The sequence below is a fragment of the Pinus tabuliformis genome, chromosome 1_2 (assembly GCF_031772625.1).
Source record: "Pinus tabuliformis cultivar Carrire ecotype Pingquan chromosome 1_2, CPIR1, whole genome shotgun sequence".
Classification (NCBI taxonomy): Eukaryota; Viridiplantae; Streptophyta; class Pinopsida; order Pinales; family Pinaceae; genus Pinus; species Pinus tabuliformis.
Genome location: NC_142298.1, coordinates 570,564,902 through 570,590,313, shown reverse-complemented (window position 1 = coordinate 570,590,313; position 25,412 = coordinate 570,564,902). Strand labels below are relative to the sequence as shown.

Sequence of the window (25,412 nt, the reverse complement as noted above, 5' to 3'; positions counted from 1 at the left end):
GCTTCAATAGACAAAACAGGAAGGTGGATTTGGGTAAACGCAAAGCAATATGAGGGCATTTTAAGGTGTAGGATTGCTCGCCTTAAATGGGGACAAATGAGAAGAAAACCGATCAAGATCAAGAAAAAGAAAAAGAAAATAAATAAGAGAAACAAAAATAAATAAGAATCAATCATTTACAGTCCCACATCTACACCTCTTACTTGGTCATCAGATCTATATGTCCAAGAACTGATGAAGGTCAAAACAAGGCTGGAGATTGTGGAAGCCAGAGAACAAGAAAGAGACCACAAAATTTTAGAGATCACAATTGCAAACCAATGTCTAATGGAAGGTAATAGAATTTTAAAAGAATAGGTAACAATGTTACAAGAGGCTCTAGAGACAGGGAAACAAGAATGGAAAAACATAAAAGAAGTAATAACAACAAACAAAGATGTGATAATTTCTACACAAACTCAGCTAGATACACAGGTATCTCAGCAAACAAACATTTCCAAAGAGAAGGAAAAAATGAACAGTGGGAAAGATAGTCCAAAAGAAACCAAAGCTATAGATGAAGACGCTAATGGTTACATAAGGATGGAGGAAGAAGAAGATGCAAGTGATCGCAGAGCATAAGAAATAAAACAAAAAGAAAGACAGGACATAAAAATAAACTTTATTATCAGGGGAATAAGATATTATGGGAACAATGAAAGTACTCTCAATTTTGACAAGAGACTTTCTAAAAGAGAAACTACATTGGAAAGGGAAAATTTTCCAAGCAAGAAGGGTTGGGAGGATATGTGAAGAGAGACCTCGACCCATAAAAGTCACCATGGCAAGCGTATAAGAAAAACGACAACTTTTGGGCAAAAAGAAATCTTGAAAGGCTCATACTTCTTCCTCGATGAAGATTTAACCAAAAAACAACAAGAGGAGAGAAGGGATAAAGTGGAGAAAATTAGAATAGCAAGAAATGAAGGGAAAAGGGCATGGTTGTACAATGGGAAAGCCGTTATTGCAGTGTTTGGGCCTCCAGGAAAATCAAGGCAGCAAGCTGATAGTAAAGAAAAAACAGAGAATTTAATAATAGAGACGAAAACAACAAGAGTAGCATGGACAAAAAGGGGTGAAGACTCAAATTTGAGTCTTATGTGCCAAACTGTGTAGCGCCTACCCAAGTATACCTAAGTTTAGTTTGTTGGAATTGTAGAGGTTACCCTTGGAGGAGGGGACCTGGGTTACGGCCTATTACGAAAGGTAGATACATAATTTGTCTCACGGAAACTCATGAGCATGATGGTTGCAAAACTCCTGCGTTTGACGGTTATTTGAAGTTGACAGTTTGGAACAAGGTAGCAGAAAATGGCAAAGGGTATGGGGGAATACTAGTTTTAGTGAAAGAAAAAGAAGGCTGCCACATTCAGTTAATTAAAGAAGATGTGTTGTAGGGAAAAGTATCCGATTCGGATGACCCTATCCCACTCTAAGGGTGATAGTACCTCAGCAATAACTGTAAAGAAAACTACTTAAGGTTTACTTCTTTATGAAAGCAAGAGAGAATGAAGAAATGCACTAACCGTTGTCTTGCGCTTAATGTCGAATCCAAACTCTTCTCTTTGCTTGCTTGCTCCCAGCTCCTTGCTCTTTTGCTGGCCCAGCTACAATGAGATCCTGCAAAATAACAAAGAAGGAAACTACAAGAAGCATGCAATCATAACTGATTCAAGGATTAGCATAAATCAAATATACAATTATCACAATACATCATTGAAACAAGTGCATATAGAAGAACCTCAATAGCTTTTATTAATGGAAGAAGTAAAGTTCTGAGAGTGTTACAGCCATTGAAGGCCCCAATCCAGCAACACCTCCCAGCAGAAAGAATTTCTCCTCTTCACCTCCTTCAAGCAATCACCCAATAGCTCTATAGTGAAACCAACAGCATATCATTACTTTGCACAAAATTCCAGCCTCCTGAGCTCATAGGAGAGAGCTCAATATATAGATGAATTGAGAAAGGATGAGTCAACTTGCAACTGATGTGTAGCTGCCTTGTGTCCTCTCTCTCTTCAGTTGATCTTCAGTTCTTGAGTCCACTTGGAGAACCTTGCTTCCACTTGGAGAAACAGAGCCTTTGACTCATCACAAGGCGAAATCCCTGATCCAAGTGTCATTTTTGGAAGATTCCAGAGCAATGACTCAGTGTGCCACTTGTCCCATCTCGCTCAGCGCAGGTGGCCTTTGTTCTACCTGCTTTGCAACGCAGGTACACCATGGAGGAGTTGAGTTTCAGCGCAGAAGCCTAGTGGAGCACCTGCTTTGATTTCAGGATTGCTTGTTTTTGAGTGTTTTCAGGTGGAGAACTGATCTGAGAGCTGTTGGTTTGCTGACCTTGTTCCTCTAGGGGTAGGAACATCATGTTTAGGGACTTTGGATCCCTTGGATTATTGACAATTCATGCCTGATGCTGCAAGGCACAAAATTGTCTATAACAGATGCCCCCTAAAGTATGAGGTCGTTTATCGAGTGAAATGCTTTATTAGGAGGATCCGAAGTTCATTCAATCTGCTGAGAAGTGTCCTGTAATAAGATACAATACAATACATTATTTTTCATTCTTTTTCATGATCTAGCTGAGGCGGGCATTCCCATGCTCAGCTTTATAAGTTCATTTTGGTACATAGCACAGACGATCGTCTGATGATAGACTAATAATTCTCTGCTGAAATTATCATCCTTTGAGAAGGATGATCATCTGCTGCAATGATGTACATATCAAATGTCTTTATGTCCTGAATATATATCACAGCCCGGATGGATGAAACTAGATCCGGGGTCTTCAATCTCTTCCGATCTTCACTCGATGTACAAGTCGATCCATGTGAGAATTTCTTGAAGTCAAACATGGAAAGACATCGCTTGATTACCGGTCAATGATGTAAACCGTTAACAAGCGCGAGAGGAATCACCGATAAGGATGATGACCCTCAAGGTACAGCAGTACAATTCACATGGTGGGAATAAAGGACTTGGCGTCGACCACCATGCAAAATCTTCTGGTCGAAGGTCATTGATGTATACCTGTCGCCGGAAGTGAGAAACTTGCCATTGAGGCATGCAAGCTTCAAAGTACTGAAGGGGGTGTTCCTAGATCAACTCCTTGGATAATGGGCTGATGTCGACAAGGAGCGATCCGTCAAAGGAGGGCCTTAATGAATCCCACATCAGTGACATGGAACGGAGCTAGTGATTGTGATGAGGTGAAAACAAACTGTGATGTATGATTCAGGGTGGCGGTCATGAAATGGATGAAGGACAATGTATGGCAGTGGATGGGACACGGTTGACTCTTTGCAGAACAACATCTCTTGAACATATAACGACACTGATGTGATGGATCGGTAGCATTACCCCAAATGTGGATGGTGTGGCGAGGACCATGGTGATGAGACCGGTGAATGAAACAACCCAACCCGATGTGATACGGAGGACAAAGTGTCATGTTCAAGAGCGACTTGCTACCATTAAAGCTGTGAGGTTCTCCCAATTTTTCCCAAGTCATTGCTGACCAGTACCTCTTTATTTTTGTCAAGCTTGAGGAGGATAACATATGCTTGTTCTATAACCTGCCCTTCGGGCAAGCCCATCGCTATGTTTTAACGAGCCTAGCTATAGGGAAACTCGTTCTCATCTAAAGACAAGTTTGTCGCTATTTAATGAATTTAACGAGTCTAACGACAAGGATAACTCGGTCCTTTTCATTTTTAGAGAGTCTGAAAAGGTACATAAAGTTAACTCCAGAATTCCTTTTTCGTCATCTAATCCCTTATGTCCGAAAAAGTATAAAACAATACAGAAGGGATGAATTTTCGATTGCTTTAACGAGCCGAACAAAACAAGCGCTCGATCTTTTTGTGCAATAATCCCTCAGGTCCAAAAAGATTAAAATCTAGAGGAGGGATAGCTCTTCCGGTTGCTTTAACGAGCTGGAAGGCCAAAACTCGGCAAACTTTTCATATTTTACGAGTCAGTGAAAAGAGCTCAAAGAAGACTCGTCTTTTGAGGAACGAGTGATGAACAGGGCAGCAGCAGATTCCAGGTACAGGTTGGAATATTCCAATCACGGCAGTGTCACAAGGATGGCTTAGTGAAATCACTCTTCGCAGCTGTTCCTTAAAATGGGTAAACAAACATATGGAGATGAACGATTGGCCAAATGAACGGATGGAGGTGAGACTGCAAGAACACGACCAAGGGCTTTAATATGGCTGTCAAAGGTTACATTTACCAAGGTTATTTACCGGTTCATTTTTTCTGGGTGAGCTTGAACTCTAGGGGAAGATTGCTCACAACTTATGTTTATTTTTTAACGAGCATGAACTATGTGCTAAAACTGCTCGGATATTGCGTTTATTTTTTAACGAGCATGAACTGTGTGCTAAAACTGCTCGAATCTTAAGTTTGCATGCCCCCAGCATAATAATGCAAATCGAGGTGCATGCCCCCCAAGCTTCATTGCATTCAACTTGTTGGTTGGAATGAAGGTTTACCTCGGGGATTTGCTTCATTTTTTAATGAGGTTGACGCAAGATAGGAACTATCCTCGATTCCTTGTTTCATTTTTTAACGAGGTTGACACAAGATAAGAACCGTCCTGGGAGCCGACAAAATATCTAGGAATCTTTCGAATCCAACCAGAAGATTGGATTAGATTTCATTTTGTAGGTTTCCACCGTGGCCACTCCCGCCAGATTACTTGGAGGCGGTAGGGCAAAAGTACCCATTAAGGCAGGGTCTTTTAGGAGACCTACTCCGATATTTTGGAGTAAATGATTCCTTCCATGGATCATTGGAATGCTTCCTGTAACTTGTGAACTGTCGTGGAGAAAAGTTTGTTGGTCAACGATTGTAATTCCTCCTTGGAAGGGGAATGTAATCTTCCTGAAGTAGGTCGACACAACTGCGGCCATGGCATAGATCCATGGTCTTCCAAGTAGGATGTTGTAATCGAGGTTTCCATCAATTACTTCAACATCAATTCCTACTGTTTTGCCCCCCAGTTCAACTTGCAAGTTACTTAAAATCCCGTATGGAGTGTATGATCGTCCATCAAATGCTTTTAACGTCATCAACGATTTCAACAAGGGTGGTGAGCCTAAATCTTTCCAGCAACTCATCGACATAAGACATGTAGATGCCCCCTCATCAATAATTGTTCGATGAACAGTTTTGTTGAGGGCTTTCACTTGAATAAGGAAAGCTAATTGAGCTGGTAACTGAGGGTCATATCCTTTATGATCAAAGGCCACAAGATTGGAATCCACTGGGCCAATCCCACCTATTGCTGATAACAAAGCTTGCTCTTGGGAGGGGCAATTTTGTGGTACCTCAAGTGTCGACATAGTGGACGGCGATTGGGCCAGGTCCTCTACTATATTATAATTCTGTGCTCCTTTGGCACGAGGATTAAATGTCGATTTGTGTACTACTCCCTTTGGCGACTTTATCATTGGCTCAGGAACGATGGGTGGCACAACTTCAGTCAAAGTTGTTGTTGAACTACTAGGTCGTTCATTAACCTTGTTGTTCGACAGCTTTGGATTCTCGTAATCTTTATTCCTTGTCAAAGCATTATTCTGTTGCTTTGAGGTAGACAACATAAGCACTTGGGATCCGGAAGCATTTTGATTAGCAACCAGATTTTGACCCGGATTAGGAAACAGATCAGTCAATACTGCTGGGGTTTTTGAACTCTTGAAGAGTTTCTTAACTTCAGCTATATGTGGACAATATTTCATCCAATGATCCTCATCGCATATATGACACCCTGCCGGGGGTTTCCTTTTTCTCCCTGTCTTTTTCTTCTTGCCCCCTGGTTGCTTCAGTTGTTTGCCCTTGTCGGTCGACACGGCATTTACTTCTGAGGCAAGAAGTTTTTCATTTGCATTTTGACTATAAATTTTGTGCTTGCCAATCATGCCCTCGCCGGCGTGAGAGTCATTGTTTGATTTAGGAGGAGGAGGAATTGAGAATTCCGGTCTAGGGGCATCAGGTATTTTGTCGTAGAGCGTGCCAGACTGAGTATAAACCAAGTCTAGATATTGCGCACGAGCTATAACTTGCTCTTCTGTTACGACTCCCCCCTTGGCCACATCTTCCGTTATGGCCGGAAGTAATGACTTTATAAACCATTCAGCTAATAGCTGATCGGGAACATATGTTTTTACCATCCTACGACGACGTCGCCATTCATGTATATGATCAGATATATGAGTGGCCGTTGTCTGTTTGAAGTTGGTAAGGAGTTCTGTTCCTGTTTCATACCTTATCGGTAATTGAAAATGGGTTAAAAAGGTTGTAGCTAAGGCACTTAAGTTGTCGAACGAAGCTCTAGGCAATTCAATGTACCATTTTTCCGCTGGACCCGTTAACGTCCTCTGAAAAAGGCGAAGTCTTATCGAATCATCATTCAGGGTGTTTGATGAACACCATAGATGGAATGTCATCACATGATTCGACGGGTCTTCACCCGGATTTCCATTAAATTTAGGAATATCTGACGGACGTTTATGTGGAATCGCTGGCCACCAAGGGGCATAAGCAATTGGATCATTCGTCAGCCGGTTTAGATCTGGTAATTCTAGAGTTGCTACAAAGGGCAACTGTTGATTCAGGTTAGGCGAAGCATATCCAGGATAAGATGGGATTGCCTGAGCAATGGGTCTTTGCAGACCAGCATAATGCTGGCAACTTTGACAAGGTTGATGGGCGTAACCATTATAGTATGGTTGCCCATTACTTACAAAGACTTGTTGCTCAGGTCCTTGATATGATTGCTGGAATGGCGGTTGTTGACCAATACTGGATGATTGACCAGGATGAGGAGTCACAGTAGTTGTTTGAGCCTGAGTCGCTCCAGATAAGGAGGCACTACCCTGAGATTGCGATTGAGTCATTGAGACAAGTGGTTGTTGTATTGCAACCTGAGATTGGGGTTGACATACAACAGGTGGAGCTTGTACTTGCGACACATTCACTATAGCAGGTATGGTGGGAATATTCGACACAGGGTGTACTGGTTGCATCGAATATACAATTCCTGGTTGTTGAGGCAGTATTGGTAACCAACCGCTGGATGTAATTCCAGTTTGCCCTGAACTTTGTTGTGAACTCACGTATGGGCATCCTCCCGGAGGAGGTAGTGAAAGGGCATACTGCCCCCCATATGGTATCAATCCGGAACTCAAGGGGATTGATTGCCCAGATTGACCTCCAAATGGATCAATTTGGCGAGTTTCAACATAAGAAATACCAGATGATAATCTGGATGAAGAAATAGGAACTAACCATGTCGTTGTCCCTGATTGGACTCCGGCTTGTTGTTGACAATTTGCCGTGACAGATGGTATACCAGCGAACATCGTTGGAGTAGCAGCAGGAGGCTCTGCTGCAGCTGTGTCGGATGACACAGTCCTAGATGTCGACGGTTGTTCAGACATATCTAGTCTATCCAAAAGATTTCTTAGTGATTCTACAGGAACTTCCACTTGTGGTGGACTAACTTCGAAGATCAACGAGGGAAGGGTGATGATTATTCCACTTAAAATAAATTTTATAACGACGCTTTAGACACAACTTGCTTTTTCAGTTTTAAAGAGTCGAGAAAAAGCTAAAGATGACTCTAGTCTCCTTCGATGTTTTAACGAGCCCGAAGTGACAAATGCTCGGATGGACTTTTTCAGCTATAGAGTTTGAAAAAGGCCAAAAGAAACTGCTCTGGAGATCTAGGCAGAGGGTGTGCCCAACCTTTCGCAAAACCACGGAATACGTTTTACGGTACGTGTGGTCAATCTTCGTGAATGCTGTGTTCACTGCATTGCGATCAGTAGGGCGGCCGACACGGCTTCCTAAGGATAAAGGATATATGCCTATAGGGGTCTCCCAATATATACTCGACGGTACGTGGGAGCACAAGTCCGTATTAGTGCCACCGACTCTCAGGGGGATCACCCACCTTCTTCGAGATCGACAGTCACTACGTTTAACGACGCCGGAACACGTCTCTAGCTTAGACCTCTATGTGTTTGCGTTATGTTTCAAAGCGTTGTTAGGTTCATTCAGTATATTTTAAGTTGATCTTTTTAAAGTTTGCCTTTCAAGGTTCACCACGAGATGTATATGACAAATTCCTAAATGCAGCCTAAGATGAGAAGCAAGCTTTTTTTTTTTCAAATCTTTTCGACTGATGAAAATCTTAACTACTGAGGGAAAAGAAAGACATATCTTTTCACACAGATCATACAGCACAAACTAATGCACTTTCTCCTAAATCACATGCAAAATTTTCAGATGCAAAATGCACAATGCAAGTATTTCTTTTCTCTTTCTTAATGTTGATGTATTACAAAAAGAAAGCTGTTATATAACTTTGAGATCAATTTCAAGTGAAAACAAACAAGCTTGTCCAAAATCAAAAGACACCTTAAGATTCACTCGTTTCGACACTAGAAATATATGAAATCAAACCATACGACGAAAGCAAAAGACCAATCAGCTATGGACAACAAACAAACTAACTCTTAAGATCAGCAAAAATGCCTAACACAGGTTTGGATCTAAGAGGCCATAGCAAGACTAGTTCACTTTTCGTTATGGGAAACTGCAAATGATGTAAGAAATACAAAAGAACAAGTACAGTTTCTTTATATAACTGAGGCGGAATAATGGCAAGTAAAGTTGGTTTCAGATAGGTACATGGACTGGTAACTGGCTGCAAAACAATGGTGAAAACAGGGCAAGAAACAGGAGGAAACCCCAGTAGCACTAGGCAAAACTGGATCAAAGCAGGTAGTACACTGCCTGTTTGACATTCAGCGCAGGTCCCAAAGGGGCTACCTGCGTTGCAAAGCAGGTAGCCTGTGTATAGCCTGCTTTGGAAAACGAGACTTACGTTTTCTCAGTTTCCGGGTCACAGATTTCTCAAAAATTCACGGTTTTCGGTCAAATCAGAAGCTATCAGTCAAGTACACAGTAAGGGATGACAAGGAGGATGAAAAGCTATCACTAAGAGCTTACAAGGATCCTTGTAGATCAGCTCTTCAAATCATGAACATGCTCAGAAATGAGCTAGAGTAGCTGCCCTCTACTTCGCTTTTGATATAGTCAAAAGCTTTTCGATTTGGTACTCTTTTGTTCAGGAAATGAATAGCAAAATACTACAAACAATCAAACAGATACGATCCCCAGCGGAGTCGCCAGTTTGTTGTAGGGAAAAGTATCCGATTCGGATGACCCTATCCCACTCTAAGGGTGATAGTACCTCAGCAACAACTGTAAAGAAAACTACTTAAGGTTTACTTCTTTATGAAAGCAAGAGAGAATGAAGAAATGCACTAACCGTTGTCTTGCGCTTAATGTCGAATCCAAACTCTTCTCTTTGCTTGCTTGCTCCCAGATCCTTGCTCTTTTGCTGGCCCAGCTACAATGAGATCCTGCAAAATAACAAAGAAGGAAACTACAAGAAGCATGCAATCATAACTGATTCAAGGATTAGCATAAATCAAATATACAATTATCACAATACATCATTGAAACAAGTGCATATAGAAGAACCTCAATAGCTTTTATTAATGGAAGAAGTAAAGTTCTGAGAGTGTTACAACCATTGAAGGCCCCAATCCAGCAACACCTCCCAGCAGAAAGAATTTCTCCTCTTCACCTCCTTCAAGCAATCACCCAATAGCTCTATAGTGAAACCAACAGCATATCATTACTTTGCACAAAATTCCAGCCTCCTGAGCTCATAGGAGAGAGCTCAATATATAGATGAATTGAGAAAGGATGAGTCAGCTTGCAACTGATGTGTAGTTGCCTTGTGTCCTCTCTCTCTTCAGTTGATCTTCAGTTCTTGAGTCCACTTGGAGAACCTTGCTTCCACTTGGAGAAACAGAGCCTCTGACTCATCACAAGGCGAAATCCCTGATCCAAGTGTCATTTTTGGAAGATTCCAGAGCAATGACTCAGTGTGCCACTTGTCCCATCTCGCTCAGTGCAGGTGGCCTTTGTTCTACCTGCTTTGCAACGCAGGTACACCATGGAGGAGTTGAGTTTCAGCGCAGAAGCCTAGTGGAGCACCTGCTTTGATTTCAGGATTGCTTGTTTTTGAGTGTTTTCAGGTGGAGAACTGATCTGAGAGCTGTTGGTTTGCTGACCTTGTTCCTCTAGGGGTAGGAACATCATGTTTAGGGACTTTGGATCCCTTGGATTATTGACAATTCATGCCTGATGCTGCAAGGCACAAAATTGTCTATAACAAGATGCAAATAAACAATATTTATGGTTAAAAATATCAGAGAATGAGAATCAAATAAGAATTGCAGCATGCTATTTTGCCCCTCAAGTCTCAAGAACTTACAAAAATAAGGGGCTTGACAGCAAGGATCCATATGCAACTTTAAAACAAGATATTTCCATGTACTCTCAGCAGGGAGAAGTTCTTTTAGTGGGAGATTTCAATGCTAGAACAACAAATAATCAATCTAGCATCCTTTGTTTCAAAGAGGATAACAATCCTATTTGGCTCACTGAAGAGGAGAATCCCCAATGGGTGAGGTGTTCAGAAGATGACAAAGTTCGCAATCATTTTGGAGATGAGTTGCTTACACTGTGTGGGGCTTTTAACCTAATTATTTGTAATGGTCTAGATAGATGGAAAAGGTTTGGGAACTTCACTTGCAACACATATAATGGGGCAAGTGTCGTTGACTATGTGATGTGTTCAAAAATATTAATAGAAAAGATAGATGAAGTTAGTATAGGAGAGCATATTTGGGACTTAAAATCAGACCATAACCCAATTTTTATAAGGTTATCATGGTTAGAAGAAAGGAAACATAAGAGGAAAACCCAATGCTCTCGACAATCACTATCAAGGGGCAAAATTCTTCTAACACAAGAAAATGGTACTATCTTCAAGACAATGTTAGAGAGATTAATTCAGAAAGAGAAAACTGGTTTCAAACGCTTCAGCAGCCATGAGTTAACAAATATAATCCAAAGTGCACTTGAGAAGTGCAAAAGAGCAAAAAATAGGAAATCAGAATCAAATTGCTTTCCTGTAAATGCTTGGTTTGATGAGGAATGCAAAATGGCAAGGAGAACCTTGAAAAAGGCAGGAAAAGAGAAGAGGAATGTAAAGTTATATAAGCAGATACTAAAAAGGAAAAAAGATGAGTTCATGCAAACAAGGAGAGAAGAGTTAATATATTTAAGCAAGAATAATCCAAAGCTTTTCTGGTAGGAACTGCAACCAAGGAAGAAGCAAATTGAAAATAATATTACAACCAATCAATGGTTTGATTATGCAAGGAAACTCTATGAGAAAGAATCTAAGGCAGAGTCCCCCCTAGGATCAACACAAATTCAAAGCTCTTCACATTACAGGAGGTGGAGAATGGAATTAAGACGCTGAAAACAGGAAAGGCAAAGGACTTGGTTGAACTTCAAGCATAGTATCTAAAATGGGGAATGAACACTCTTGCACCACACATCATGAAAATATTCAATAACATCATTCAACAAGGATTCCCAAGAGACTAGACAACTAACCTAGCAATACCCCTTTTTAAAAGTGGAGACATTAATAATCCATCCAACTATAGAACAATTATGATCAATCCTTTGTTTGCAAAGCTTTTTGGCAGCATGGTAGAAGACATAATTAGCAAGTGGGCAGAAGTAAAAGAAAAGAGGGCAAGAGGACAAGCGGGTTTTAGGCCGAAACATTCTATAGTGGATCATGGCATCACGTTGAGACACATTGTTGAAAAGGTTTGGGAGGACAAAGAAGAAGTATTTTGCTGCTTTGTTGACTTCAAAAAAGCATTTGACATAGTCCCTAGGGATAAGTTGTAGCGTAGAATGGAAGAACTTGAAATTCCTGTGCATTATAGAGCCACTATCCATAGACTTTATGAAGAAGTGAAAGTCAAAATTAGAACCTCAACAAGTATTTCAGAAAGCTTTAGAAGTGACATTGGAGTCAAGCAAGGTTGCCCTCTATCCCCCACTCTTTTTGGTCTATATATTGATAAATTGGAAGAGTGGCTAAATTTGCAAGGTGGAGATGGTGTTTGGTTGGGGGAGTTTGTGATAAAGCTTCTTTTATATGCTGATGATATTGTATTGATTTCTAAATTTGCCCATGGATTGCAAATGCACTTATATGCCCTTGAGCATTTTTGTAGAGCAGTGAGGATGCAATTCAATACTAGCAAGACCAAAATAATGATTTTTTTCTAATAAAAGTAAGCATAGACAGCATGCTTTCTTCTTTGAAGACAACAGTGTTGAAGAAGTAAAGGAGTACAAGTAACTTGGGATTGATTTCAACACTCAATTGGGAGGACTCCAGAAAGAAGAGAATTTTAGGAGGGTGGAAAGCATTATATGCTCTTCAAAACAGATGTAGAGAGCTAGAGTTATGGGATTGGAAAATGATTAAAGTGCTTTTTGGACTCCTAGTTTGTCCAGTGATGCTATATGGGTGTGAATTGTGGGCTAGCAGCACTCCCGTCTCAAAATGGAAACAAATTGAGAAAATCCAAAAACGCTTGATCATGAGAAAGTTCAAAATAACAAGTTAGGTACCTTATGAGATAATGTTTAGTGAAACAGGAGCAACTTCCATTAAAGCAATTACTATGGTGTGGCTCATAAGATACCTAAAAAGAATTGAAAAAATGAGAGTAGGTAGATGGCCTAATGTTATCTTCAATGAAGGCATTAGTGAAAGAAAGAAAACAAGGATGAAACAAAACTACACATGGATGCAAAAATGGGATATCTACCTCAATGTCTGTCCCACAAATAGCAAGGAGCTAAAGGATTTTGTTATGGAGAAGTTTCATAAAAAGGCACGGGGAAAAGAGTTGGGTAGAAAGAAGAAATATTACATTGAGGAATTCAACCCTACGTGTGATTTACAACAAAAAGAGTTCATTGGAGCTAGCATTTCGTGGAGGGCAAAGGTTCTTATTGCTCAATTAAGGACTAACTCTCATCAACTTCGATGTGAAATAGGATGGTGGAAAAGGCCTAAAGAAGCTTGGGAAGAAAGGGTGTGCACATTTTGCACGTCTAGGGCTGTGGAATCAAAAAAACATTTCATTTTGGAATGTGATGCATTCAAAGACGTTAGAGAAAGTTATGAGAACATGTTAGCATAAGTTTCTTGGCATTGTCTTTTTAGCGAGGAGATTGTTGGAAGGTTGGGTAAGCTCATCATCAATTTGTATCAGAAAAGGAATGAATTACAAAGAGTGAAAAACAGGGAACTAATGGTCTCATAGAATATTTTTAGTATCGTGGACCTTAAAATATCATTTCATTTCTATGGGGCTCAGGGTGGCCAACCAGCCTCAACCTCCTAGCCCATATGACACTCGAACTCTCTTGTCTTCTCTCCATCTGCCGGACGCAATGAATGGTAGCCAAAAAATATTTGGGGTCATCACTCTTTGCAAACAATGGACCTAGTACATTAAGTTTGTGAGTAGTAAATCATTCAACAGGGAGCTTAAGAATTCAATAGCAAGAACTCATCAGGATGCTCCAAAATTATGGCACCCTTGTGTAATTGGCCTTCTAGTGTCATAGTAGAGAAACTCTTCCATTAATTGCTCCTTCATTCTTAGCTTTCAATTATGCAAAGAAAAGAATCACAATAAACTAGGAAGTAATTTTGGTCATAATCGCAACGAAGCTCAGTAATCAAGTCTTTGTGGCCAGAGTGCCCAAGGTAAGGGTGCATGTCATCGTGGTTGCGCTAGTGGATGTCATAGCACTCGCAATCCTGGTGCTCAGGTTTGTGCACCTCATCACCAAAGCCATGGCCGTGGTAGGGACACTGGTGGGTGTGGTTGCTCATGGTCGATGCCCTATTTGCAGTTGGGATGTTCGTGGAATTCATGGCTAAAGGAAATCTCAGCCCTTGGTTCTATACAACTCCTGCTCCTCCGGTGTATTTTTGCTTGTCCTTTTCAGTCGATTATATCCATGGGCTACCTCTATTTGTTTTAAGCAAATGAAGTTTGTAAACATTTGTAGGCTCAATTTTGTAATTTTTCATGTCAATAGTTAGTGAACAAAGAAAATTTACTCTGGTAGCTTCTTCATTTTGTTTGATAGTCTACTCAAGTAAGGTTTCCATAATTTCAAGGTCATCTACTTGTCTTATTGGTCTGGTCTCTCTATGAGAAAATTAATAGGGCAACAAACTCTCTCATGCAAAATCTCTTTGAGTTAATGACAAGTTGAGCCTTCAAATAAAAAAAATTACAAGATCAATTTTTTTTAGGCAATTAAAAAAAATTAAATTAAAATTAAAATACAAAGTAACACAGAATAATTCCCCTAGATCTATGTGACCAGAGGCAGATCACCCTGTCCTCTTGATGATGTCCAGCACGTGGTGAATATCCCTCAACAGATGGTAGACATCCAATCACACTTCAACATTCATTCCCATGCCTTGGAACATGCAGCTCACCTTGTCCTCTCCAACACTATATTCTACAGTAGACTAGCCTCCCAATTATTTCTCTCCTGGTTGCCTTCCTCTACGCTATACGTTGTTCCTCCTGATCTCAATTTTGTAATTCCCTACCCCTGTATCTCAATCATGGGTAGTGACAGAGGTAGGGGATGTTGCCTTGGCTGAGGTAGAGGGTGTGGGCAACCCCCAACCTCTCTGGACGACGGCTCCATCACCACCCCCTTCGACGACAACATCCTTGGCCGCATTAGAAGGAAATTTGTTGCCATGGAGGAAGAGGAAACCCACAGAGGACGCACGTCCCTTTGGTCTCTCCTAGATCGACTACTAAAGGATAAACAATAGGACAAGACCAAGGAAACCAATTGGATTGCAGATCTCTCCACGCATTTCAGTCTTTCTTCCTCCTCGCTTAAAAGAATAGACAAAGACCTTGACATTTCCTACTCCCCAAACCTCCCATACCTCGTTATGTATCCCTTGTGCTCCCCTTATAGAGCTCCTACTCCTCCAGTGAGTGAAGTGCCTCCTTCCTCCACCCCTAGTCCCAACCCATTTGGGTGTTACATCTTGGAGGAGACCCCTGAGGACCCCAACACAGTGTAGGTACAAGGCAACACCTAGGCTCGCGGTGGCTCTAGCTCGATAACGATGTTGCTCCACAAAAGAGCGTGCGCTATCAACCGACAACATGACAAGCAAAAGGTTGGTAATTGAGCTCTCATTTTGGTTAAAATATTTTAGAGCGACCCTGCTTTGGCTCAATGAACACCAATGTGACCACTCATTTTTTTCTCATTCTAAGTGTGCCCGGTATGACACTGGGAAGCTCGCAGTTGTGGTGTAGTTTGCCACCGCCCTTGTCCTTCAGTTTTTCGTCAAGGCACCGCGAGGTTCAACCTTATGTGATTTGAATAACACTATCTTTCATATGTTAAACTCTCTGGAAAATGTAAACTCTGGTCTCTCCACCCAGGAGTAGAGAATTTTTTACAATATACCATGGTTTCCTTGCTCCGAAAAAAAATGTCATAATTGTACACTACGTAAATTTTGTTCAGTTAATATAACATAGAAACATTTGCTCATAAAAAAACAATATAATAATTATCAAAACATAATTAATATTAAATGAATACAAAATATAATAATATTATTATAAATGTTAATAGTTCATATAAATTTTTAAAGTTATGTCATTATTCATTTACTACCAGGGTATTATGAGAAAGGCTACCTCGAATTTAACAAGAATAGCTACGGAGTAGCAAGTCCCTGCCAAGGTAGTGGACTTTTCTTTGCGACTAATTATTCTAGAACTGTGAATGATCCTTCAGCGGGTTATGGATCAATGTAACATAGTTCTTAGAAGTAGTAATTTAGAGTTTTTCAACGGGTTATGGATAAATGTAACATAGTTTTTAGAAGTAGTAATTTAGAGTTTTTCAATGGGTTATGGATAAATGTAACATAGTTCTTAGAAGTAGTAATTTAGAGTTTTTCCCTGTAGGGTTAGAAGTTTAACAATTTAACAAAGAACCAGTAATTTAGAGTTGTTCCTGTAGGGTTAGAAGTTTAACCTGGTGTTAGGGCTTAACATCCAAGATCTTCCAGATTTTGTGCATGGAGAGACAGACTGTCTGGAATAGAGAGTTGTCAGAAAATTTAAGTGTAACACATCCAAGCTTCAACAATCGGAACAAAATAGTGCTAGTAATCGGAACAAAATGGTGTTAGTAATTGGCACCCGAGCCTGTGACTGTCTGGAATAGAGAGTTGTCAAGATATTTAAGTGTAACACATCCAAGCTTCAACAATCAGAACAAAATAGTGCTAGTAATCGGAACAAAATTGTGTTAGTAATTGGCCCCCGAGCCTGTTGAGATATGATGTGAGAAGACCTTGTGATTTTCAGTGATTGTAGAGTGTAGCAGGTTCTTAAAAAAATAATATAGGCACATACTATAAATGAAATATAAATGTATCAAAGCAACTGAGAAGGGAAGTCTATTAGTAAAATGCATCGTGGAGCAGAATATCAAAGCAGGCAGCTGACCCCATGCAGAACAGGCATCTTGTCAAGTGGGAAGAACCATCCGGTACAGTTTGCTGGACAGGCATACGCTTTATTACACAACTACGAGAGGAATTTCCTGAACTCGTGGATGATCAATCCAAAGGTTTTAACATAGAAAAAATGAAAATAGAAGAATACGAGGATCATCAGATAGAGAACTATCTCTTGCACTGCAACCGACCCACCTACAGTTCTAAATGGTAAAACCTCTCCTCCCTGGCCCTATAATTCCAAAATAGTAAAAAGCTACAAAGAGAAATGGATCTTAATAATTCACCCAACATTCACAAGCTAGCAGCATGGAATATGGAACAACAGGAGGAGATCCTCCAAACCAGTTGAATAAAATGGATACATTTCTGAGATGGTAAAAACAATCCACTCAACAATAGATTTTTAATAAGAACAACTTTTTAACAAAAAGTTTTAGTCCTAATGCATCTGCACACATAGAAGGGATGATGGGAAAATTGATGGATTTTACCCTCTCCACGCCATTATCAGCAGGAAATCGTGTCGTTCAAGCACCAGTAGTTATTCATTGCTAATATATTGAACACGGGTGACTTTACTTGAAACATGTTGCAAAATCCCTGGTTGTGGTTATCAGTTTCATGGGCAGACATCAAATGTTCGACATAACAAGATTGGTCAATCTTCACAGACTAGCTAGGGTGTGAATATAGAAAGTGTTGCATTTCATAACATCCAAGAGTAGGGGGCACTCAAGCAAAGTCTATAGGAGGTTCTAAGGCTTACAGCTAAGCCTTATAGTTATAAACTTGGAGCGAGCAGTTTAATGCCCAGTGATAGAGCAAGCTTGTGTTTGAGATAGATACTCTAGAGAGACCTACATTGGGTGATATCAGTGATCTCTGCTAACTTCAAGTTCTTGCTCTTATCTGCAGCCTCATCCAGAAGCCTAGGTTTCACATCTGTTGTCCAGCTACTGTCAAGATTATTTTGTATACAAGGTATTGGTTGATGGTTAATTTATTTTATTCAAGAATGCTAATATAAACCCCAACTTTTAAAGCAGGGTGATTCCAAAAAATTGGAAAGGAGAATCTGATGTAATAATTAAAAGCCCAATTTTCCTATAGATTAGTTTGGTCAATTGCCAAATATCCAATTCTTCAAGTGGAATGACTTTCACGATAGTAGAAATTGATACAGCAGGAGGAACCCTTTCTGACCGTTCTATGGGACCAAGAAGTGGAGCAGCCGTGGCATTTGTTGTTGGAGCCTACAAAAAGGACAATAGTAGTGAGATGCAGAAGTTTGGGTACACATGTATTCAATTTGAAGTGGGGGCAACATAGTACCTTTGTTGACACCACCTCAGGTGGTATCCTTGTCCCCTCAAACACTCTATTCTCAAGCATACAAAGCAGGCGAACTCCATCAACATTTGCTAAAATCTTGATCCCATTATCATTTGTAGTCACAGCAAGCAAGGACCCTTCCTTATTGAAACGGAGGCGAGGGCTTGCCTGCAAAATTTGACAAGAAACAAGATGGGCATATATCTAATCTAAAATAAATAACAATCAGAGTTTAGGATTTTATATTTGATCATAACCAAAATAGAAAATATCTTCTTACAGGCAAACAAACAACCCTCGACATCACTAGTTGTCAAAATATTGGTATTATCCATGTCCCAAAACTTAATTTGAAATTCATCACCAGCTGCCAAAAACCTGTTTCTCGTTGTATCAAACTGCACAACTCCTAAGGACCGTTTGCGGAATCCAGAATATGTTCGCTTGATTGCTCCCTCACTTTCATTCCACTCAACCAAGTACGAATCACCTTCTTTTCTTCTTCCACATGAGAAGAGCCTAATCCCACATGTAATTCAATGAATTAAAGAAGCATCATTATCGCTCTTGAAATGACATAGCTAAATATTCATCATGAAAAGCATAAGAGTTTAGAAAACTTAATCATACCGTGTTCCATCCGCACTGTAAGTCATTGTAGTACAAGATAAAGTGCACAATACAATTACATGCATAGAATAGCCCCCAACAAAATACAGGAGCTTCATGGCCTTCGAATGTGTACTGCTTGGTGCCAGTTACAGCATCCCATAACTGCTCAAGTCACTGAACACTCCTGAGACCAATCTATCACATCTGAAAATATATATATGGTGACCTTTCAATAATAAATTGTTATTGGCATCACTAGTTTGGTATAGCATAAAGGATTGGAACTTATACCTTAATAGCTTTATCATCTCCACAAGTGATAACACAGAGCTGCTTATTATTAGGGTGAGCAAAAGCAATATCGTTCACACCACCGACATGGGCATCAATATGTGTGGATCCAAAGAAAAAGAGAACTAAATTGACAAGTTGGAATAAACCTTAAAGAGAAAAAATCCATTCCAAATTTTTGAAGAAGAGGATTCTACTGAAAAGTTGAAATGCACATTAAACAGAAGAAAGTTAAAACCCATTCCAGATTCCTCAAGAAAAGGGTTGGATTGAAATACACTTTAAACAGAATAAACCCAGTCCAAATTCTTGAAGAAGAGTTTTGAGAGGAAAAGCAAATGGCAAGGCTAAAATCATGCATTACCTGGAGTTAAACTGAATACTATATGCAGAAATGAAGTTAGTAATTCGTACTTACCAGAACACAGAGATGACCATTATTGTTTGCATCAGTTTCCAAAACATTGTACGCTCTGAAGCTCTTTCCGTCCAGAGAGGAATTGTAGCTGACAGTCTCCGCCAAGGTTATGGTAGAGGAATCTGCTGCTACTACAGTGGTAGTAGTGCAGGTTGCCCAATTATTGTCATCGTCTCCAATGGGTCCAACTATCTCTTCATTGGAGAAGTCCAAGAGGTCATCAATGTGGAAAAAATCTTGTTACTGCACACCATTCTTGAGCTCTGTGAATTTCCCACTGGACTTCCTGTTAGACATATATATACCTGATAATAAATAAGGAATTTGATTTTTAGCAGGGAGAGTCGAACCCGTGTATGCAATTGTCTTTGTCCACATGCACATTAGTTCTGGATGGTGAGCCAGAAAACCAAAATTCGTAGGAAACTCCCTCAAAAACAAAAAGAAATCCTTTGTTCTCAGTGATACCACCATGTGCTCTCGTCTCAATGAGGGCAAGCAGCAAATGGGGACCGAAACATAAACAGTGAAGGAGGTAGTTTACCTTAAAGAGTTCAAAATAATTCATTGTCGATCAAACTTTGAAAATTCCTCATGATCAAATGAAATAGAAAACCATAAAGGTAATTAGCAGCTTCCATTCCTTATCCACTTGTACTCACAATACAAAGTCAAGTCCGTGGAGTCTTTAGATGTCTGCATACAACCCAAAACAAAAATCAGAAACACTAGAGAAACCCAACTGATATATATACATACCAATATTAATAATCATAGTTTCAATAGAATTACGGGCACTTTCCCAAAAGAGAGAATTTAACAAAGTTGAAATGTGTTTCCCATCCTCTACAAAGAAACCAAATTAGAAAATAGAACCTTCGCCTTGGAATAACAAACCGGAACCCACTAAAGACGCTCAATGTTGAAATTCTAGAGTCTGGGAAGAAGATTCAGCAAAGTTCAGCTATGTAATTAGGCATAAATAACAACAAATTTTAGCTATGTAATTAGGCATAAATAACAAAAATGGAGTATAAAGAACTAACCTTCTGCAAATCAAAGAGGGTAAAGAAACATTGTTATGGAAGTAGGAAGAAAACTGATTATCCAGCATCAATCTTGATGTAAATTCCAGCCACACAGAGAAGCATAATCTAGTTGTGATCAGCACACAGATACGGAAGAATGAGGAAGGGATCAGGAAAATCAAGACACAAGCCACATCCATAAAAAAAATACAAGAAGAAACATCCCTTGGAACTGCCTACAGTTGCACGTGTCATCCATGCACACCGGCTCTCACATCCGTTGGAACTTCCTAGAGTTGCATGGTGTCATCATGCTCATCGAATGTCACATTTCTCATTTTAATAATTGAAATAAAAATTATATATTTTAATAAAAAAAAATAGTGTTAATAATAAATAAAATGAGATATTGACACGCTAAAGTTTTTTTGCATGCAACCCACTTGCTTCTCTAACACCATTTTAAATCTCAATTTCCAACGCTGGAGGCTTATTTGCTTCATGATTATCTTCCCATCCAGAAGAGAAGCTACAGTTCTGAAGTAGCTGAGCTCTGCCATCCACAGTTATGTACAATCCTAGAACAATGTCGTTTTGAGAATTGCTTGGCACCTTAACAGTTTTGAGAACTGCTTGCACCTTACCAGTTTTGTTCAATGCCGAAATGAGAACTGCTTGGCACCTTACCATTTTTGTTCAAATTAATATATGCTGCTAGAACAGATTAGCATATGCTGCTGGAAGTTTCAAGTGCTTGTGTACATATCCTACATCAGTTGTACCATGACGGTCATGTCAATCAAATGGTAGACCTAAGAGAGAAAATTAGCAATGCTGCAAGACGCCCATAGCTCCAAGGTAGCAGGGCATTTCGGAGTACACAAGACGTTGATTCATATACAACATCACTACTCTTGTTTCATCAAAGGTTGCATACTCTGTATGGCTAACATATAAGTCAAGGGCCGACAAAATTGAATTCGAAAAGGTAACAAGTTTCTCTATTGAGGTGTCTTTTTTGTGTCACAGTGCATACATTTCTTGATTGAGTCTACTGGTCTTGCTCTCTCTTCTTGTTTCTTTGGCTCATCTTGGTAGGTTCCTTTGTAGGGAAGTAGGATTCTGCAAAGAATTATGAATCTGAAGATAACACTTTGTGCAGTGCCAACCATAGGAAATTGCACTAGAATGATGTGTGGACTTGGCAAAGGAATGGCATTGCCATGGCTAGGATTTCCAAGATTAGGATCAGCAGGAATTCCTGGGATGGTTTCTTCAGGAATTAGTAACATGCTTTATTCTAATGGTCTTGGGTTGCTTGTCAGTAGTCCAGCTCCTTCTGGAACCATGCACGTTCCAGGAAGTATGATTTGGAGGCCAAGAGATGTGCAGATGTTGCAGGTAACCTCCTATATTTTATTTTTCCATTCAATTCTTTCTGTGTTTTCTTTGATAGCACACTGAAATGCTACCACTAATTTTTGTAAGATATTCTAATAGGGATTTGAGCTTCCATTCCAGAATATTTTAATAATATCTTCAGTCTGACATTTTGGATGAAATATCTGTTTCCTGTATTTTGCATAATAGTTATCTTCAAACTGAAGTTTTGGAGAAATTTGTATCTTATCTTTTTGCATTTGAGGATTTAATTTCATAAATTAAGAGTCTTTAAGATATTGCGATTTGCATATGTTGGAGACTATGTATCTTGGCATGGACCATGAGAAATCACGGTTGTTATGTTACTGAAGCCAGAGTCGGTGTTTTTGTTCATGGATGCTAAATGGTTGCAAGGGCATGGGAAATGGTATTGTTTAACTTCAAAATTTTCATTGTGTTCAAAAAGTTGTCATATTGTTTTATTTTATCTGAATATTTACAGACTTCGTCTGTTGTTTGGTAGGAATAGTCATCTAATTAAATTAATTTTGTGCACAGACTACTAGTATAACAAAAATGTTGAATTATCCTCATCCTCATAAATTGTTAGTTTAGCACAGAGTAACCCTGCGCAAACATCAACAAGAATAGAGTAAAGATAAGCTAGTCCTTTATATTCTGTTTTCTAATGGTTTGTATGTATTTAAAATTCTCCACAAGCAAGCAAGGAGATTTACTCGAAATGTTAGTCTTGCACTGTAGCAATGAAAATAAACAGGTGGGTTTGAGTCAAGCTTGCTGTCAAGATGTCAATTATTAGTTCACAAAATAAAGTTCTCTACTGGTTTATTATTGCAGATGGTGTTTTCTCTTAGTACCTTGCATATCCGTTGAAGAAAAAGTTACACCTGCAGCAACTGCTCTACTCGCTTGGGAATGAAAATAGAAATTTTGGGGATTTAATAATGGAAATAGTAATTTTGCAGTGTTGGAAGAGAAAGAACCTGAATTCTATCCCGCGTTTGCCACGCTTAAAGAATTGTCTGCAAGTTCACATGCACATGGCCGATTTTTTGGTTTTTTTTTGTTCCACTGGCTCCTCCTGCAAGTTGTTTTTTTTTTTTTTTTGGTTCCTCTGGCTCCTCCTGCAACAATTTGTCTGGTTCCTCTAGTTCCTCCTTTAAGTTGTATTGTTGTTCCAGTAAATTGTCCTTCAAATCTTGTTAATGCAGAGCATGGTCTTGTTAATGCAGAGCATGGCATCTAGATCGCAAGCTTGTACAAGACAGAGCATTCAGCCTACCAACATGTAGAAATCTATAGCCACCACACCAGTCCATGCATGCACAAAGCCATGTGGCATGCTAGCCATGTGGTGTGCCATGTGTACTGACGAAAGTGTGCCATGTCTATTGACCATAAACAATGTTTTCTGAAGCATAATACGAACCAAATATTATGGAAATAGCATTTAATGTTTGTTAACTAATCCTGGCATTAACAGGATGAAACTGCTCTAACACTGATTTGCTCTAACACTGATTGGGAAAAAATAAATCTAACCTATATTTTTGTTGATTTGCTCTAACACTGATTGGGAAAAAATAAATCTAACCTATATTTTTGCCTCTCGCCTCAGGAAGAGGCCAATTAACACAGTAAATTACTATGTACCAAAAAACTTTCGGTATACTCCCTCAACCAGCACTAAGAAGCAGGTCACAAACAGGTCAACTAATGTTAACATTGTGGTTTTCGATTACTATAGTCCCTGGCCATTGCCGGACTAAAAATAGAGAACAAGCTTGGCAAAAAGATTAAGCAAGGTTCTCAATTCATGTTTAAAAGATCTAAAGTAAAAAAGCAAAGATTGATGGTTTAAAAACTCTTAATGTGTAATAGATGTTGATGTAATAGATTGTTGAATTTAGTTTAAGATATGAATGTGATAAAATATAAATGAAGCTTTAGTTGCCAACAAAGAAGTAGATTTGTGGGATGGGAAATAAGATAAATAAATAATATAATAGAACCAGAACATTATTATTATCTAACATTGTAATTATATTAATAAATGAATGGCAATTCTCACGATTGTGGTATCTATATTTTCCCCCACTCGTTAATATATCACATTCTATTTATCACTAATGATTTTTTTTAAATAAAATGCATTTTTTCCTTTTTCTACTCATACATTGAAAGCTTGTTAATGATGATAACCTGCATCTTAAGGCAATGTAATTTTCTCATCTTGTTTGAAAGATGATGTACGTACATTTTTACTTTTAAAATAGAAAAAAAATGGTAAAATTATATAAATGTGAATGATATTTCATAATGAATTTCTAATAAATCAATAATAACTAAAATATTATATTAATGTTTTTCAAATAAAACAAAATGAAATAGGAATTGTTTAGGAAAGTGTCAAATGCAATAATAATGAGACTATAGAGTAATATTAGGTGGTATAGATTTATCTAATCTCTAAAATGCAAATTTATATATTAGATGTAAAATTATAAATTATATATGATAATATTTAAAAATTAATTTTAATTTCCAAAACTTATTAATATATTAATAGGAAAAGAAATTTATAGATATTTTCTTTTCATTGGAACTTTATTTAAGTTGCTTTTAGTTTAAGTTTCTTATTTCTAAAAAAATATTATTATTAATAATAAACAATTTATAATTTTATTAAATAAAAATAAAGTTATTTTAAATAGATGTTATACAATATTTGAATTGGGGTTATTTCGAGTGATTGGGTGGAGAGATTATTATCTTTCTCATTTAAGTTTAAATTTTCACTAGTAACATGATGAGCTTTGATGTTTTGATGAATACAGTTGTAATGGTTTCAAGTCTGAGAAAAACACTCATAAGTGAGCATAGCTATGGGTCGGTTTGGTACCAACAACCTCACTCTTGCCTTCGAGTTGAGAGGGAGGTCAATTTATTTCTTTGGTAAAAAAAATACATACAACATTTAAAAAAATTGAAAAATACATATAGATTCTATAAACAAAACATCACCACCCAAGTCACACAATTGTATCATAAAACTCCAAAAAAAAAAATCTAAAAGATATTTACAAAACATATGCCTAGAATAAGACTCCACTATCTCCCCCCCACCAACCCACACACACACACACACATATATATACACATATATTTATTGCAAAACTTAGGGTAAAACAATTCTCTCAACTAACATCATGAAAGAGAAAAAAAATTTATCTTCCAAGGGATGATGTAAATATTCAAAGACATGAGTATATTCACTTAAATGGTCCATCAACCAACTAAATACTTTCCTTTCCAAAAGAAAATTAAGCAACCAAATTCATTTCCCTATAAACGTGTTGGAAAAAAATGTAATAAAAAGTTTGAAGTAAGTCAAAAACCTCATCCAACAAAATGATAATACTTGAAAACATACTCCTTTATCTATCCAATTACAAGGAAAGAATCTATAAAAAATAAAAATAAAAATAAAAAAAATAATGAAGATTTTTACACCTTATCTATAACTAACAATAAGGATAAACAATAAGTCATTAACTCAACCATGTTATTAGTGTCCATATCCACTCTACCTTTGAAATTGATCAACCTAGATCCATCTTAACCCTAGATCTAAAAAGCATACAGAGGGATCAAATCTCTTTAGATAAAAACTTCTTTTAAAGTGGAAAATTTGAGGAAAGTTTTGCACCTCAAG

General features: G+C 38.5%; 1 long non-coding RNA gene across 4 annotated transcripts; it reads right to left on the bottom strand.

Moving 5' to 3' along the window:
- Window positions 1–17,063: 17,063 nt before the first annotated feature.
- Window positions 17,064–23,131, bottom strand: LOC149206884 (uncharacterized). 4 transcript variants are annotated; one of them, XR_016252608.1, is made up of 5 exons: window positions 22,681–23,131; window positions 20,312–20,419; window positions 20,142–20,202; window positions 17,945–19,961; window positions 17,064–17,865 (listed from the first exon to the last, which is right to left on the bottom strand). It is a non-coding gene; the product is annotated as an uncharacterized LOC149206884 (long non-coding RNA). The 4 variants fall into 4 exon arrangements; XR_016252609.1 differs by lacking the exon at window positions 20,142–20,202 and having other exon boundaries at window positions 17,945–19,570; window positions 19,810–19,961; window positions 22,681–23,128; XR_016252610.1 differs by lacking the exon at window positions 20,142–20,202 and having other exon boundaries at window positions 17,945–18,760; window positions 19,266–19,961; window positions 22,681–23,127.
- Between the last annotated feature and the right edge of the window lie 2,281 nt (window positions 23,132–25,412).